Source organism: Bos grunniens, chromosome 9 (genome assembly GCF_055505025.1).
Source record: "Bos grunniens cultivar Pamir isolate PY7600 chromosome 9, Bosgru_T2T1.0, whole genome shotgun sequence".
Taxonomy (NCBI): domain Eukaryota; kingdom Metazoa; phylum Chordata; class Mammalia; order Artiodactyla; family Bovidae; genus Bos; species Bos grunniens.
Window position 1 is genome coordinate 85,851,036 of NC_141173.1, and position 18,085 is coordinate 85,869,120.

General features: G+C 40.9%; 1 long non-coding RNA gene across 5 annotated transcripts in view; it reads left to right on the plus strand.

Annotated features, from left to right (window-relative positions):
- Window positions 1–18,085, plus strand: part of LOC147366280 (uncharacterized) — a 186,412-nt gene that overhangs the window by 11,755 nt on the left and 156,572 nt on the right. For all 5 annotated transcript variants that reach the window (XR_015133291.1, XR_015133294.1, XR_015133292.1 and 2 more), the window contains exon 2: window positions 13,611–13,658. This is a non-coding gene — a long non-coding RNA (uncharacterized LOC147366280). The remainder of the gene's footprint in view (window positions 1–13,610; window positions 13,659–18,085) is intronic.

Below are 18,085 nucleotides of genomic sequence, written 5' to 3' on the forward strand. Positions count from 1 at the left end.
AGGAACAAGACAGTGAGCAGGAGAGCAGGACTGTCCTGAGGTTAGAGAAACAGTGGCTGCACTAGGAAGATTTTGAGAATAAGTTCTGAGCTGGAGGAAAACTAAATTACATTTAACATGAGAAAACAGAAGAAAAATCTGATCGATGCTATGGTCAGTGTATAACACAGAGAATGAAACAGACCTGTGGACACAGTGGGGAAAGGAGACGGTGGGACGGTTTGAGAGACTAGCATGGAAACATACACAGTACTGTATGTGAAATAGATAGTCAGTGAGAATTTGTGGTATGACTCAGGATGCTCAACCTGGTGCTCTGTGACAACCTAAAGGGGTGGGATGGGGTGCGATGTGGGAGGGAGGTTCAAGAGGGAAGGGATATATGTATAATACTTGTGGCAGATTCATGTTGATGTGTAGCAGAAACCAACACAATATTATAAAGCAATTATCTTCCAAAATTAAAAAAAGAAAGAAAGAAAGAAAAATCCAGAGAGGATGAAGTGCTTGGAGTGGCAGAGGTGGGGTGGGGACCAGAAGACTTCTGAGTCAGGATGACTTCATGAAGGAGGCAGGGAGGATGCCCAGTCATGGTAAATGGTCCAAGGAGAGGCTGGAGGCTGGAGGTCATACCACAGGGATGTCAGCCCTCAGGGGCACTTGGAGGGCAGAGGAACAGTTGGTGGGTGAAGGTGAAAGTGTTAATCGCTCAGCCATATCCAACTCTTTGCAACCCCATGGAGCAGCACGCCAGACTCCTCTGTCCATGGTCATAGCTAATAGCATGCTAAGTCACTTCAGTTGTGTGACCCCATGGACTGCAGCCCCCCAGACTCCTCTGTCCGTGGGATTCTCCAGGCAAGAATACTGGAGTGGGTTGCAGGCTCTCCTGCAGGGGATCTTCCCCATCCAGGGATCAAACCCACACTCTCCTAGGTCTCCTGCATTGGAAGGTGAGTTCTTTACCACTAGCGCCACCCGGGAAGCCGCATAGCTAATAGTGAAAGTGAAAGTCGCTCAGTTGTGTTTGACTCTTTGCCACCCCACGGACTTAAGAATACTGGAGTGGGTAGCCTTTCCCTTCTCCAGGGGAGCTTCCCAACCCAGGGATCGAACCCAGGTCTCCTGCATTGCAGGCGGATTCTTTACCAGCTGAGCCACAAGGAAAGCCCAAGAATACTGGAGTGGGTAGCCTATCCCACCTCTGGCCGATCTTCCCGACCCAGGAATTGAACTGGGGTCACCTTATTGCAGGCAGATTCTTTACCAACTGAGCTATGAGGAAAGCCCAAGGGAATCTTGTAAATGGTCATCTTATGTGCTGTGCTGTGCTTAGTCACTCAGTCGTGTCCGACTCCTTGCGACCCCCATGCATTGTAGCCCTCCAGGCTCCTCTGTCCATGGGATTCTTCAGGCAAGAAATCTGGAGTGAGTCACCATGCCCTCCCCGGTCCCCTTATAGGCCCAACCGAAAAATGAACAAGTGAGCCAGTTCCAGGCAAGGCAACTTCCCAGTAGTTGAAACACTTGTGGTGCCTCCCAGGTGTCATCTTATATTACCCTGAAAATAGCTGCTCCATTTAGGGTTGCTGTTAACAGAGTTTATGCAGAAAAGATAAAGGATGGGGCAAGCTGTTCTCATTCTGCATCTTCAGTTAAGGGCATTTACTGCCTTGAAGGGTGGAGGTGGGGGCAGGATAATGGGTAATTTATAGTAAATGATCCTAGATATTTATAGATACATTTTACCCATCAGATTGTCTTCATGTTATTTTATATGCCTGACTTATAATTCTGAAAGAAGGCAAGGCAATTCTTATCTTTCCACAGGCACATTAAAACACACGTATGCATTTATATTAAAATAACACTAATGGCATTTGGTGTCTTGTTACTATTAAAAATAAAACAGTAGAATTTACAGAGAATAACAAAACTTGTTCTTGCAAAGTACCACAGTCCCTCATTGTTACGCCCTTAGAGCATCTTCATATTTTAAGGAATTTGCAATCATGTAAAATGTATTGAATTTGATAGACTCCCACCATAAAACAGCCGACTGCTTCATAACAACCAACAAAGGGATTGCATTTTTTCTGCCTGGCAGATTAACTGCTGGTTTTGTTTCCTGCCAGATCGCTCGCTGTAACATGAGTAATAAATCAGCATGATTTTCTTCCTTTTTAAGGTTTTTATCTTTGTTTTTTTAAAAAAGCACATCAAAACTCTCTTTTCTAGTGGACAGAAAGCTTCAGGACCTAATCTGTATGTGTTCCTTGCCCCCATCAACAATTTTATTCAAATTTAGACGAGAGGATGCCCTGATTTGGGGAAAGAAGCATAAAAGGGCAGTTTGATAAATGCGAGTTTGTGGGGAAGGTGGATTGTTTGCATGGGTGTCTGAGCCATTTTTTTAAGACCTTCAATCAAGTAGACTTGACATACAATAAACTGCACATATTTAGAGTGTACAATTGTATACGTTTTGACATAACACGAATATCACCATTAAGACAATGGACATAAACATCATCCCCAAAATTTGTTGTTGCGTGTATCAATAATTCATTACTTTTTATCAGTGAATATTATTCAGTAATACTGCTGTATACTATTGTATGGCTATATGCCCCACAATTATATGGGTGTATAAATACCAAAATTTGCTTACCCTTGCATTTGGATTGTTTGGCTATTACAAATTAAGCTGCTGTGAACATTTATGTACACATTTTACATATATCAGTTGTCAGACCTGATGCTTTCCTTTCTCTAGAAGTGGAATGGCCGGATCAAATAGTAGGGGTCCATATAGCTTTTTAAGAAATTGCTAGGCTGTTTTCCAAAATAATTGTGTTATTTTACACTCTCGCTGGTGATATTCTAGTTGCTTCACATCCTAACCAACACTTGATATTGTCAGGCTTTCTAATTTTAGAGATTCAAAAAGGTTTGTGGTGAAATCTCGTTAGAGTTTTTATTTGTATTTCCCTACTGCACAATTGTACTCATCTCACACGCTAGTAAAATAATGCTCAAAATTCTCCAAGCCAGGCTTCAGCAATACATGAACAGTGAACTTCCAGATGTTCAAGCTGGTTTTAGAAAATGCAGAGGCCAGAGATCAAATTGCCAACATCCGTTGGATCATGGAAAAAGCAAGAGAGTTCCAGAAAAACATCTATTTCTGCTTTATTGACTATTCCAAAGCCTTTGACTGTGTGGATCACAATAAACTGTGGAACATTCTGAAAGAGATGGGAATACCAGACCACCTGACCTGCCTCTTGAGAAACCTGTATGCACGTCAGGAAGCAGCAGTTAGAACTGGACATGGAACAACAGACTGGTTCCAAATAGGAAAAGGAGTATGTCAAGGCTCTACATTGTCACCCTGCTTATTTAACTTATATGCAGAGTAGATCATGAGAAACGCTGGACTGGAAGAAGTACAAGCTGGAATCAAGATTGCTGGGAGAAATATCAATAACCTCAGATATGCAGATGACACCACCCTTATGGCAGAAAGTGAAGAGGAACTAAAAAGCCTCTAGATGAAGGTGAAAGAGGAGAGTGAAAAAGTTGGCTTAAAACTCAACCTTCAGAAAATGAAGATCATGGCATCTGGTCCCATCACTTCATGGGAAATAGATGGGGAAACAGTGGAAACAGTGTCAGACTTTATTTTGGGGGGCTCCAAAATCACTGCAGATGGTGACTGCAGCCATGAAATTAAAAGACCCTTACTCCTTGGAAGAAAAGTTATGACCAACCTAGATAGCATATTCAAAAGCAGAGATATTACTTTGCCAACAAAGGTCCGTCTAGTCAAGGCTATGGTGGTCATGTGGTCCTGTGGTCATGTATGGATGTCAGAGTTGGACTGTGAAGAAAGCTGAGCACCAAAGAATTGATGCTTTTGAACTGTGGTGTTGGAGAAGACTCTTGAGAGTCCCTTGGACTGCAAGGAGATCCAACCAGTGCATCCTAAAGGAGACCAGTCCTGGGTGTTCATTGGAAGGACTGATGCTGAGGCTGAAACTCCCATACTCTGGCCACCTCATGCGAAGAGCTGACTCATTGGAAAAGACCCTGATGCTGGGAGGGACCGGGGGCAGGAGGAGAAGGGGACGACAGAAGATGAGATGGCTGGATGGCATCACCGACACAATGGGCATGAGTTTGGGTGAACTCCGGGCATTGGTGATGGACAGGGAGGCCTGGTGTGCTGCGATTCATGGGGTTGCAAAGAGTCGGACACTACTGAGCAACTGAACTGAACTGAACTGAATGGTTAGTGATATTGAGTATCTCTTTATATGTGTATTTGCATATATTCTTTGATGAAATGTTTGTTCAAATATCTTGACCATTTTTAACTTTGGTTATTTGTTTTCATGCCGTTGAATTTTAAGAGTTCTTTCAGTATATTTCCTATTAATTTTTAAGTCATATAAGCACAGGGACTTTGTTTTGTTCAGATCTATATTTCCAGCTTTTGAAACAAATTAGGCATTTAAGGTATCTTTTCTAAGTAAATGAATTAACTTTCTAATGGAACATTTTATTTTACAAATGAGGTAATAGTTTATCCAGAGTACTCGAGGAATCTGGATTCTAGGTTCCTTGATCAGTTGGCTAGAATGAAGATATCAACTAACGTTTAATTTTTTTTTCTGAAATGTTGGAGTCAAATGTCTTGCCTTAGTAAGGACTGTGCATCAAGCAATATTTATTCTTTGAGGATCATGTTTTTTTTCCCTATGTATCTGAAGATGAATTAGAACCAAAAATGTCAGAGAGTCCCTTATCTGGAATTCAGTAATACTCCTGTTCTCCATGTGTGGATAGCGCTCGGTCATGTCCGACCCTGAGTGACCCCATGGATCTGCCAGGCTCCTCTGTCCATGGAATTTTCCAGGCAAGAATACTGGAGTGGGTTGCCATTTCCTACTCCAGGGGATCTTCCTGACCCAGGGATCGGACCTGCATTTTCACACCCCAACCCCAAGTTCCCCATGCAAGTGAGACAGAGGCTCGAGAAGAAGATGAAGTCAATTATGTAGCATTAACACTTTTACACTTCCTTAAACAACTGACTAGAAATCTGTTTTTTCATACACATTTGTTTCTGTTTATGTCAATGTATATCCTTGTTTCATTTTTCTTTTAGACTTTTTAAATTCATTTGATTTTTTTAATATTTGAGATACAAATCCTTTATTTGCTTTATATCTTATATTTTCTTTTAGAAAGTCCCTTTATTTTTAACTTAACTGTGTAGACCTTTATAATTCTTATATGGTGAAATACCATAGTCTTTTATAGTTTATACTTTTTGTGCCAGTTTAAGAAATCTTTCCCAAGAAATCTTTCACCTTTATAATTCTTATATGGTGAAACATCATAGTCTTTTATAGTTTATACTTTTTGTGCCAGTTTAAGAAATCTTTCCCAAAATCTTTTCCTGTATGATCCCAAGAAAGATCATACAGGTATTTTTTACACTCTTCTGATAGTTTTAAAGATTTGTTCTTAATCCACTTTATATATTTACTTTCTCAGAAGTTTATTGTTTTGATTTAAAACTTTTTAATAATATATTTTATTTAAAAATGAGAGTCAGCAGGAAAGAGGAACAAGACAGAATCTCAGAGTCAATAAAGCCTTTTTTGAAGGCAGTGAATGAGAGAGGGCAAGCCTAGCACCAGAGTCTCAAAGGCAAGGTATTTGGCCTGTAGAGTGCTGAAAGCTAAAGACAAGCTCTCTTTACCACACTGTGATTCTAAATTAGTTTGACGCTGAAATGCAGTCAGCCCGGAATGGGCTTAAGACATAGCTCCAAAACATAAAGGCTACTCACTTTGGAAAAAAATCTAATTAAGCTTCTGAGTGTATGTGTAAAATGGTAACTCTTTTTCCTTCCCCAGTTATTGAATGAAATCAAAAAGGAAGCAACCAAGGGGGTATTTTTTTTCTAGATAGTCAGATGTCTTTGCTAGTGTATCCATATAGTAACACATTTAACATGGCAGTTATGCAATTTTGAAAACAGAGAAACTATTTTGGTGTTTTAGGAGAGCAATCATTTATTGTAAAAAAAAATAATTGTTTCTTCATGCCAAGGGGCTTACTAGGAAGTAGAATGATAGTGAGTGATTTAATTCTCTGTTGAAATATAGCTGTCTCTGGGATGGGATGCTTATGAGATTAAATCCAAGATCTTTACATTTCTTTCATCTCTTAAAATGTTACTCTGTTTGGAACATTAATATGAAGAAGAGTACTATCCTGGGAGAGCTATGCCCAGTGAGTGAAGAACCAGAGCAAAAAGTAATAGGCTGTAGAAGCTAGATGTCCAGAATCTCCTCTAGAAACACCCCTGTTAATGGGCTAACATCATTATGTCGTTAGCTTTTTTTTTTTGTCATTAGCTTTTTGATACTAAAGATGCACTGCTATAAGATTTCCGTGTGTGTGTCTGTGTATGTGAGCACATCCAGGATGTCTCTTTGCTACCGTATGGACTGTAGCCTGCCAGGCTCCTCTATCCTTGGAATTTTCCAGGCAAGAATACTGGAGTGGGTTGCCATTTCCTACTCCAGGGGATCTTCCTGACCCAAGGGTCAAACCCATGTCTCTTGCATTCGCATGTGAATTCTTTACCACTGAGCCAAGTGGGAAACCCATAAAATTTCTAGAGATATTTAAAGTGGTATATATTTTGTAGGTATGTAATAAAAAGTTTTCTTAAAAATTTATGACTTCTTTAAAATACTGTTTCTAGAACAACAAAGTATAGTGGAAATTTGGAATAAGACTTTGATCTATTATTTTCATTCTACCTCTTTTAATATATGGGGTTGGATAAAGCAGTCAACTTCTCTGAACTTTATGTTTCCTCTCTGAAAATGAGAGAATTGGTCTAGACTCCAGATGGTGTCCAAGATCCCTTCCAGCTCTCAGGTTTCTATAATTCAAGACATATTCCTAAGTCTTACCTAGCAGAACTCTACTGCTCTTTTTCTAATTATTTCTTAATTTTATGTGCGTGCATGCATGCTATGTTGCTTCAGTTGTGTCCAACTCTCTTCAGTCACTAACTTGTAGACTCTGTCTTTGTCTCCAGCCTATAAACTAAATATCTTCTGAGTTTTTTTTTCAGCTCTTCAGATTTACTGAGAGAGTCTAGATTTGTTCCTTATATGATGAGGCTTGTATAGCACAGGGATCTCTACTCAGTACACTGTAATGACCTATAAGAGAAAAGAATCTAATAAAGAGTGGATATATGTATATCTGACTTACATTTCTGTACACCAGAAAACTAACACAACATCTTAAATCAACTATACTCCCATAAAAAATTTAAAAATTAAAAAATAAAATGGCCATGAACCTTGCATTCTTCTGGAGTGCAGTTTAAAAAAGAAAAGAAAAAAGTGAGGTTTGGTTATAAAATAATGAAAAAGTGTATTTCACAACCCCCAGTGTCTACATGGCAAAATATCTGTTGGGTTTGAATGTAGTCACTCAGGTAGTTACATGCTTACTCTGCCAAACCTGCCATTATTCAAAGCAGTCTTTTTCTTCTTTTAATATAAATTTATTTATTTTAATTGGAGGCTAATTACTTTACAATATTGTATTGGTTTTGCCATACATCAACATGAATCCCCCACGGGTGTACACGTGTTCCCCATCTTGAACCCCCCTCCCACCTCCCTCCCCGTACCATCCCTCTGGGTCATCCCAGGGCACCAGCCCCGAGCATCCTGTATCATGCATCGAACTTGGACTGGCGATTCATTTCATATATTGCTGGGGTCCAGCCCTGGTGGATCCAGGGAATTCGAAGGGGAGACAGCTTCAGCGATCAGGATATGATAGAATTAAAGATATAAAGAGTGGTTAAATAAGGATAGCTCAGTGAAAAAATTCAGTGGAGAAAAGAAGCTGAATAACTTGGTTTACGTGGAAAGCTAATAAAATTCCAAAATAAGGAATTTGCATCACCTACGTAGGCCGCAGGCGTCCTCCCGTTCTCCCAAAGGAGAGGAGACACTAAGGCCTCCCCGGTCAGATCTTAGAAGCCCAGGCATAGTTAGTAGGCTTGATGAGCCTCCATGCTCCAGATGGGAATTCAGCCAGAAGGTGAGAGAAAGAACGATATGGGGAGACCAAGTTTCGGTGAACAAGGCCCGCACTTTATTTTCCAAAGTAGTTTTTATACCTTAAGTTGTGCATAGAGGATAATGGGGGAAGGGGTAGAGTCAGCAGTAAGCCAGGCTTTCTTCCTGCAAACTTATCATATGCAAAAGTTTCGGTGATTTATATCATCTTCTGGCCCGGAGGCCTGTTAACATTTTATGATCCTTTCTTCAGAAAACTTATTTTTCTCTAAAGGAGATTATTCTAAAGTCAGGCGCCACCCTCTGAAAGCATTAGATAAAGTTGCATTCCTATAGGGCAAAGGTGTGGTGGGCTATAACAAGAAAAGAATTAACTCAAGGGTCCAAGGTTACAAACATTAAAGCTACTACTTACATTCCTATACACCAATTATATTAATCAATACACTCCCAGGGACACAGTAGGTAAGGGATATGGAAACTTAGCAGCAAACATTGGCCCAACAAGGTGAAAAACCCTTCACCAATACAGTTTCTAATCAATCTTTTAACTGCTCAAAGGAATCTGCATTTAGACAGTTTAGAACATCTCATGCCTCTCACGGTTGGGAGGCTGTGAACAATCACATGTGGCCGGAAGAACCTGTTCAGGCAGGCTAGAGGACTTCCAAAGGAGTTTGTAGGTTGAAACACTCTTGTCACGCCCAGGAACTTTATTAACTGGAGCTGTAAGTTAACTCTTTTTCAGAGAGAGGTGGTGGGGGACAGCCCCACGTAAAGTCAGAGGTGTAGGTGAGAGCACAAAGCAGTAAAGTAGGCAGACTCTGGTTTTGGGGGTAGATGCTCGAGAATTTCCAGGGGGACTCCTGAGGCTCGATCCCACCTTTGCATATGCCGAGCTTCCTTCCTCATGACCTTTGCCACGGGCAGAGTTCCTCACACTGGCTTCCGGCAATATATGATATTATAAAAGTTTCAATGCCATTCTCCCAAACCACCCCACCCTCTCCCTCTCCCACAGAGTCTAAAAGACTGTTCTATACATCTGTGTCTCTTTTGCTGTCTCTCATACAGGGTTATTGTTACCATCTTGCAAGTCCTCCTTTGGAGTTGCCTTTAGTCGTAAGTCACCCAACCAACTCTCCCCTTGTTTTGATAGAGTATGTTTCAATTTTGACCCCAAATTTTAGTTTCTTTTAGACTCTTTTATTACTCTCACTTCTGAATGACAGCACTGTCCAGAAAGCAAGGCCACTATCACAGGAAGTTTTTCCAATCTAAGATTGGCCTTTGCAGGTATTAAACATTAGTAAATCTTGCTAAAGAGAAGGTGCTGAAGACTCAGAAAATAATTCAGAGGAAATTCAAAACAATTGCATTTTGATCAATTGCAACCTCATTGGAATAAATACATTGTCTTCAAAGACAAATAGGATATAGGTTTTATATGTGTGTGTGTGTGTGTGTGTGTAAGCTTCCCCAGTGGCTCAGTGGTAAAAATCTGCTAGCCATGCGGTAGACACAGGAGACAAGGGTTCGATCCCTGGGTTGGGAAGATCCCCTGGAGGAGGGCATGGCAACCCATGCCAATATTCTTGCATAGAGAATCCCATGGACAGAGGAGCCTGGTCAGCTACAGTCTGTGGGGTTGTAGAGTCAGACACGACTGGAGCAACTTAACATGCATGTACATAAGTATGTGTGTGTGTGTGTGTGTGTATATATTTCACACACATGTGTGCATACACATGTGCACCCCTTCTGCTGCATACCAAGTACTAAAACAGTGATTTACCCTCCTAATGTCACTTGAATCTTGCAATAACTATTTGAGTGATTATTTGAAAGCGATGATAACTTACTGAAATATGGAAATTTTAGTGGCCCTGTATAAAAAGGTACTTTCCATACTTTAGAGCCCCATCTCATATGTTTGTCCATTCATTGTTCATAAACTTTTCTAGATGAGAATAGCTATGGCTTTCTTTAGTACACTGTATTTCAACCCTACCTAGCCTTTATAATAAGAAACTAATTGTATTTTATATCTTAAATTCATTATGATGCTCTTAAAGAGAAACTGTCTTCTTACTCTGCTTTCAATATGAGGAGCTATCATAGAATTCTGTATAGTGTGAGTTTTCTCTTGTTTCAGGGCCTTCCTCTGTCTGTTATGGGAGTAACCATTTATTTAGCAGTGTTTTAAAATTGAGAGAAGTCCATCATGTGTGGAGTCTTAAGATTAGGCTATGTAAACACCAAGAAGGTTTTACATTTGTATGACTGTGGTATGTTCCTAGTTATTAAGTGACATCATCATTATGACACAAGTGATTTTTATACTCATTCCAATAAGTGTGAGCACGAGACCATCCTCTGGAAACTGTAACCACATGTCCCAAACTCTTATAGGATGTAATCAGCCAGGGACACAAGTGCTGAGCCTGTGGTCCCCAAGTGGAATCACTGCGTTTTTAAGAGAGCCTGCTGTCAGAATTCAGGGGGCCTCTCGTGTGTCTGACCTGCCAATAAAAGTTTGCTGCAGTGACAAGTTAGGTTCCCAGAAGTATAGCTCAAATAATAATTATTTTAAAACTATATGTACATATGTGGAGATGGGCCCAGAATAGCTGCTCTTTTCTTTAGCACAGAATCTCCAAAAGTTCAGAGTCTCATCGGATTTGGATAGAGTAGGTGGGGAAGATGAAAGAAAAACCTGTCACCACTTACAAAAGATTCATTTGGTTTTCAATCAGTTGAAGGACTGTGCCGAAGACGGTACTTGTGAAATTGATCTCAATTAAAATCAGCCTGAGTGCTGCGCTCTCCCACAATAGCTCCACGGGCCCAGGGAGAGCACAGCACCTGTCTGGACTCTCCTGGCACTTTTCCTGTTTTTAATTTTCACCTCAGCCTTTTCCTCTAAGCAGTCTTTGACCTCCGGGGCATTCCCAACGAACTCCTTTCAAGGCGCGCGCCTCTCCGGTCCTTGTTGTAATAGAAACGCGGGGAGGAAGAGGGTGCCGCCGTCTTTCACCTCTGACAGCAGGGCAGGCACGTGGCCCATAGCTGTCAGGACACTGACACACCGCTGCCGCAGGATAATTGGGTCCTTGAGGAAGATTCCTAAGGCAGTATTCTGCCCCGGACCAGCAAGGAGCAGCCAGAGGAGGAGAGAAAGAGAACTGGTTCCAACCCGGGACTGAAATCTGCTCTTGATAAATAATCTATTTATAACAGGACAGGATGACGACTTTTGTTCCCAAGAATTGGTCATGATCCATGCAACTCAGGGGATGATTTTGAAAGATTTCAAGATCGAACTTTATGTAACGTGAAATCAAAGCTAGGTTACTGTGAGATCAGATATGTAATGTGAAATCAAAGCTAGGGTGAGAAAGATGCGGAACATCTCATCTAAGAGGAAGCAGTAAGCCTCACACGGGCCAGGTCTTTTCATGCTGGAAAGTTTGTTGTTTTAATCAAAGCAACCTATCTGACAGCTCATTATTAAGAGACAACGAGAAGTGACTTTATTAATGTAGCATCGAGTTGGTTTCCTCTGCAAATTAAAGTTCTTTGTTCAGTTGTGACAGTTTGTAGAGGAGGCATCTGTTGAGGACCAGGTGGGATAACATTTTAAAAGTGTAATGTGATAACAATTAACCTGTAATTCCTCTTTCTTATATTCCCCCCTTTCAATTTTATTAGATAAACTTATCATGAAAGGCGATGAAGACAAAATCTTTCATGTGATTTCCTTGTGAAGTGGCCCCTTGTGATTGGCATCATCTGTCACAAAACTTCTTGGTGTTTATTTCCGCCAATATTTATGATTGTGCTTCCAAGATGTGGCAGGCTGGTGGTTACTATGCCTGCCTTGGTTGTGAAAGGCCAGAGGTCTTCATTAAACATAATATTTTAGTGGGGAAAATAATAATGCAGTCGATGTATTCAGTCAGCGTGTGTTATTACCAAATAGAAATTTAGGTAATAACATGTACTGTCGGCAATGGCACCCCACTCCAGTACTCTTGCCTAGAAAATCCCATGGACAAAGGAGCCTTGTGGGCTGCAGTCCATGGGGTCGCACAGAGTCGGACACGACTGAGCGACTTCACTTTGACTTTTCACTTTCATGCATTGGGGAAGGAAATGGCAACCCACTCCAGTATTCTTGCCTGGAGAATCCCAGGGACGGGGGAGCCTGGTGGGCTGCCATCTATGGGGTCACACAGAGTTGGACACAACTGAAGCGACTTAGCAGCAGCAGCATGTACTGTCGGAGCTGTGCAAAAAGATTTTTTCCTTCTGTAGTGATAGCCAGAGCATTCTGAAATCTTGAGTCAATAAGTAGTCAATAAAAACCATTAATTATAAGCGATTTACGTGTGGTAAACAGGAAAATGATTTTGAAAGGCAGAAGTGAGCATCTGTAAATAACAGCCCATAGTAGCAAAGTCTCACATGCTCTTCAAAGTTCTGTCACTGGCCGTCTGGAACTTGAAGGCTCCACACCGTCTCTCTGTTTTCCACCCTGGATGTTTTCCCTCTGAACATTTTTATTGCAGTGGAAATCACAGCAAATTTGACCCATGAAAGAAATATGACATGAATTTTAGCAAACTCCAGTACCTGGCGTGTTGCAGTTCATGGAGTAGCAAAGAGCCCTAAACAACTTAGTGAGTGAATAGCAACAAGGCATTTAAGTAAGGAATGATGTTGCATTTGTCTTCCTTGGACAGTGAACAGAAACTTCTATGACTTGTTGAATTGACATTTTCAGTTTGGTTAGTTAAATATTGTCAGAGGTAAATTTCCTCTTGTGAATTTTTTTAGAGATCAGCTTTGTTTCTAGGATTTTTTTTATCATAAAATTTCTAGAAATCAAAATGCTTGAGTTATACTTAGGCCAATAACACAGATAGATTCAAATGGTTCCTTATCTTGGGTGATAATGTAGATGTTGTCATAGTTTTGCTTCTTGATAACTAGAGAATACAGGGCAAGTGTGGTCAGTGGATCAGGACATTAAATAAGGAAATGATAATATATTGACATTTAAAGTTCCTGCCAACAGAAACAAAGATTATAACTTGTTTCTTTCAACTTGCATTATATCTTTATTTGAGAAAGCTCTAGATTTTCTTTCCTTTACTTACTGAGTATTTACTCGGAATCTTCTGTGTGCCAAGTATTGTACTAGCTACTAGCCTACAAAGATGAATAAGACAGGGTCATTGTCCCGGATGATTTAAGGGCAATAAGCACCCCAAACTGTAACAAGAGGAAGGAGAGAAGTTTGTAGGAGGCACACCAGGTACATTAAGAGTGTTACTATACAAATACACACACACACACACACATATGCTCAGACATACAGTAATTTTCCTGTATATTATGCGGTAAGCCAAAAGAATTTTGAAGACTAGAGAAAATTTCTTCTCCCCTTTAATTAATCTCATTGTCCTTTACCAGATCTTCTGAGAATTATCAAATTAACACCTCCCTGTTGAGAAAGATTAGGTAAGTTTTCTTCCTAACATGCCCACACATGACTCTGGTTTTGGATAAAGATGACTAGCTGGTGGACTTGTGGAGAGGTGGCAGGCTCTTTCTGGGGTTCACTGAGGGACCTGCTCTTTCTGAGTTCTCTACCCTCCCCTCTTCCCTCCACCCCATACTCCCAGGTTCCTCACATGTAAATCTGCTCCTTCCACCTTCATCTTGTCTGCTCCTCCTTCACACCCCACTGTGGGCTTGTGTTCCATTCTCTTCTGTGCTGCTCTGGGTATGTACCCAATTCAGCAAGTCAGCTAGCTTGCCGTAAACTTTGAATGTGGAGTGATGGCTCAGCCGTTCCGTCTCAACCTTCTTCCCAAGATCACAGATACAGGAAATGACAGCTTTTGTCAGGCATCTTGGGGTAAACACACAAGTGTTTAGGGCCTGAGACTGTCACCTGGACTCCAGCCACCCTGGCCCCACTGGCCACCAGGAACGTACGGGATGATGCGTCAGGTATATGGATTACCATTTGCATCATGTCTGAGTCCAGTATACGGAATGGACTTCTGGTTTTCATCCCTTCCTATAACATTCTATCATTTCATTGCTGCTGCTGCTGCTGCTGCTAAGTTCAGTCGTGTCCGACTCTGTGCGACCCCACAGACGGCAGCCCGCCAGGCTCCCCCGTCCCTGGGATTCTCCAGGCAAGAACATTAGGAATCTCCAATGCACAAATATAAAAGGAGTAGTGTTTGGCTTGGTAGTTCTGAACTCTGGAGTTTGACCAGCCTATGCTGAAAATCTGGCTCTGTTCTTTGAGCAGAGTGACTTTGGGCTGTTTCACATTTTTTGTATCTCAGTGGCCTCCTCGTGGGGTTGTAAGGTGGATTGGATTCTGTGAGTTAAGGTACATAAAACAGTGTGGAATTTCCAGGCAGTGTGTGTTTCTTTAAGCAGTTCTGCCATTGTTGGGGGCTATTTCAGCCAGTAACAAGGCTTCTGGAGCAGAGATTGAATGAGAGAACTATTTTACATCTTTTAGCTCAAAACAAATAACCTATGTGCTTTCATACATGTATGCATAAATGAATGCATACACACACACACACACACACAGAGTTGTCCCTTGGCATCCACAGGGGTTTGTTTCCAGGATTCCCCAAATCCCCAGATGCTCAAGTCTTATATCAAATTATGTAGTATCTGCATACAACCTACACACATCCTCCTATATACTTTAAATCATCTCTAGATTACTCACTTAGCTGTGTGCAATTCTTTGCGCCCATGGACTGTAGCCTGTCAGGCTCCTCTGTCCATGGGATTCTCCAGGCAAGAACAGTGGAGTGGGTTGCCATGTCCTCCTCCAGGGTATCTTTCCTACCCAGAGATTCTGCTCACATCTCCTGCATTTGCAGGCAGATTCTTTATCATCTGAGCCACCAGGGAAGCCCCTAGATTACTTAGAATACCTAATTCAATGTAAATGCTATGTAAATAGCTGTAAATACAATGTAAATACTATGGTAATAGTTGCTAGAGTGTGGCAAATTGAAGTTTTGCTTTTTGGAATTTTCTGGGATTTTTTTTCTTCCTGAATATTCAGTTCACAGTTGGTTGAATCCCTGGTTGCAGAGCCCATGGACACTGAGGACCAGCTCTATATAGTGTTTTCTGTACTTGGAAACCACTGCTCTACTTTCTCCTTTGTTCCCCAGTTAACTCTTCTTTGTGTTTTCAACTTAGTTCAGATGTGATGTCCTCTCAAGAAGGTCCCTGCCCTTACTCCGTTTACTTTTTAGTGGAGACAGGCAGGCAGTAAACAGGTAAACAAATAAATCAAATTATTGAGAATCGTGATGGTGATTATGACGAATGCTGTGTGGAATTCCTAGGAGGTAACTCACTGGGGGAGAAATGAAGGAGGGGGAGGTGCCCACCTGCAGGGTCTTCAGCAGAGGGATTCTCATGTGTGGGTCAGAGGGAAAACTCATTTGAGCATATTTTGGGCACAGAAAAGAGGCTATTGCTGCTGGAACAGGAGGAGCACAGGGAAGGTGATATTAAAGGTTGGAGATTTGGCCAGAGCCTTCTAAAAGATTACCTGGTCCTCCCTGGCCTCTAAATGTTGGAGAACACAAGCCTTGGAAACTGATTGCTACAACCCTCCTGGTAGAATCTCAGAATCTCATTTATCTAAAGTCAGAAGTAAACTAACTTTCCCACCCCATCCTTCAGCCACAGTTTCCTGTTGTTTGTGACTTTGCATCCTTCATCATCTAGCAATGGCACAAAGTAATGGCTAGATATATATCACCAAAATATTCACATGAATGAGTTGAATCCAAGATACACATGGGAAAATGAACTGTTGGTTTAAGAGCAGACTACACTTCTTCATGCAGAAAGATTACTTCCTCTCTTAAAAGAGCCCTGCGGCTCCTTCGTCCCACCTACTCATTCTGTGTTTCTTTTGAAAATTCTTGAATGCCATTTAGCATTGAATAAAATGTCTTCCCCCTCCTCTCTTGCTAATTATAATCAAACAAGCAGTGAACTAAACAGTTGGGGGTGAAAGAAATTCTGATGATGTTAAAAATGCAAATAGTTTTCACACCAGATTAATTCATTTAACTAAGAGTCCTGATCTTTAAGCATTAAATGTTATAGTGTGAAACGTTTTATTCACCGGGGAGATAGTCCACAGAGAAGCTGGTCTGAAGCTCATTTCTCTATTAGGAGCGATGTTAAGATAAACAGGATGCATATTGTCAGCTGGTTATTAACTAGCAAGTTGTGAGTTCTTTAAAACATTTCAGGATGTGATTTACATGATTCAAGACTAGCAAGTCTGGGGAACTCTGCGGCTATTTGAGGTTAGCAGAAGCCAAGTCATACACGAGTCTGAACGGATGTTTGTGTTGTCTGTGTGTTTGACTAATATTTGAATTAAATGTTTTATATTTAATCAAAGCAAGATTGAAATTCATTATTACTGCTGATATGCAGCACTAATTACAGGAAAGAACCAGCCCTTCCATGTTCAGTGCCAAATGCTGATGGTGGAAGGGGAAATCATAGGTTTTAGATCTGGAAGAGAATTTAGTTTACTGTGTTTCAGCTGTTTTCAACTTAGATTTCCTTTTAAAAACATCCCTTGCCTTTATTTTCTTCAACCTTCATTTTCTTTAGTTTGTATTATTAAATCAGAAATTTTCCAAAGATGAAATTATATTATAATGATAAATGTAGTTGTTCAAACTACACATCTGCTATATCCAATCCTGCCTTAACCTGGTTGAGAACCACTGTGTTCTTTAGAGAGAAGAAAACTGAGGCTTAGGGTAAGTAGGTTTTGAGATTAAGCTTGATTATGGACTTTTTTTCAGGTAAAACAGGTTGGGATTCCTTCCTCATGTGTCTTATATAAATGCTCGAGGAGGCTAGACATTCAAATTCAGGTTTTTCAGATATTCAGGCATTCCTCCTATCCTTGTGCAACGTGGATGTGTGTTCAGCTGTGTCTGACTCTTTGTGACCCCGTGGACTGTATCCCGCCAGGCCCCTCTGTCCATGGAATTTTCCAGGCAAGAGTTCTGGAGTGGGTTGCCATTTCCCACTCCAGTGGGTCTTCCTGACCCAGGTCTCTTGAGTCTCCTGCGTTGGCAGGTGGATTCTTTACCACTAGTGCCACCTGGGAAGCTCTCTTCCTGTCCTTATGCTAAAATGTTCTAAACCACTGTGTTGGGTACGTCTCCCCATATGAGCTGGTATCATAGGTTTGAATTTCCCTCTGCATCTCAGGCCCTGTGCACATATGTTTTACTTGTATAGCAGCAAACATCTGGGTCACTTTGTTACCCTGGGATGGTCTCTGGAAGTAATAGTATACATTAGAAGCATGTATCAAATTCTTTTAGAAAAAGGACTTTGTTTAACTTTATGATCTCACAAAGAGAACAGTTGGCATATTTTTAACAACATTATTAGGAAGAATAATGGCAAGTGTGATCTGCTGGTGGAAAATTGAAATCACAGATTAAATTACATTTCTTTCTAATAAATTCACTAGGAGACTAGACCAAAGCAAATGCCAGCAGAACCCAGCCCGAAGATATTAAATAAAGATTATTTGATTGAAAAGGAAGATAAATCAGGGTGGGAGCAAGAGTCTTGTGAATGTGCCTGGTTCTAATTGTTTCTAGCTGGTGTTAAAAGGATTCCTGAATCTTATGTGTTCAGTTAAACAAAATGAGCTGGTTCCTTCTAGTAAACTTGACTGAAATTTGTTTCCGGGGCCCCTGCATGGGAAGGTAGAAATGGGATAATAATAGCATTTACTGATATAATAAACATTAAACCAGTATTCAAGGAGTCTTGAACATTGGTCTCTACTACAGAGTAAGATACCTCACTACAGAGTAAGATAAAAGTTGTGCATGCAC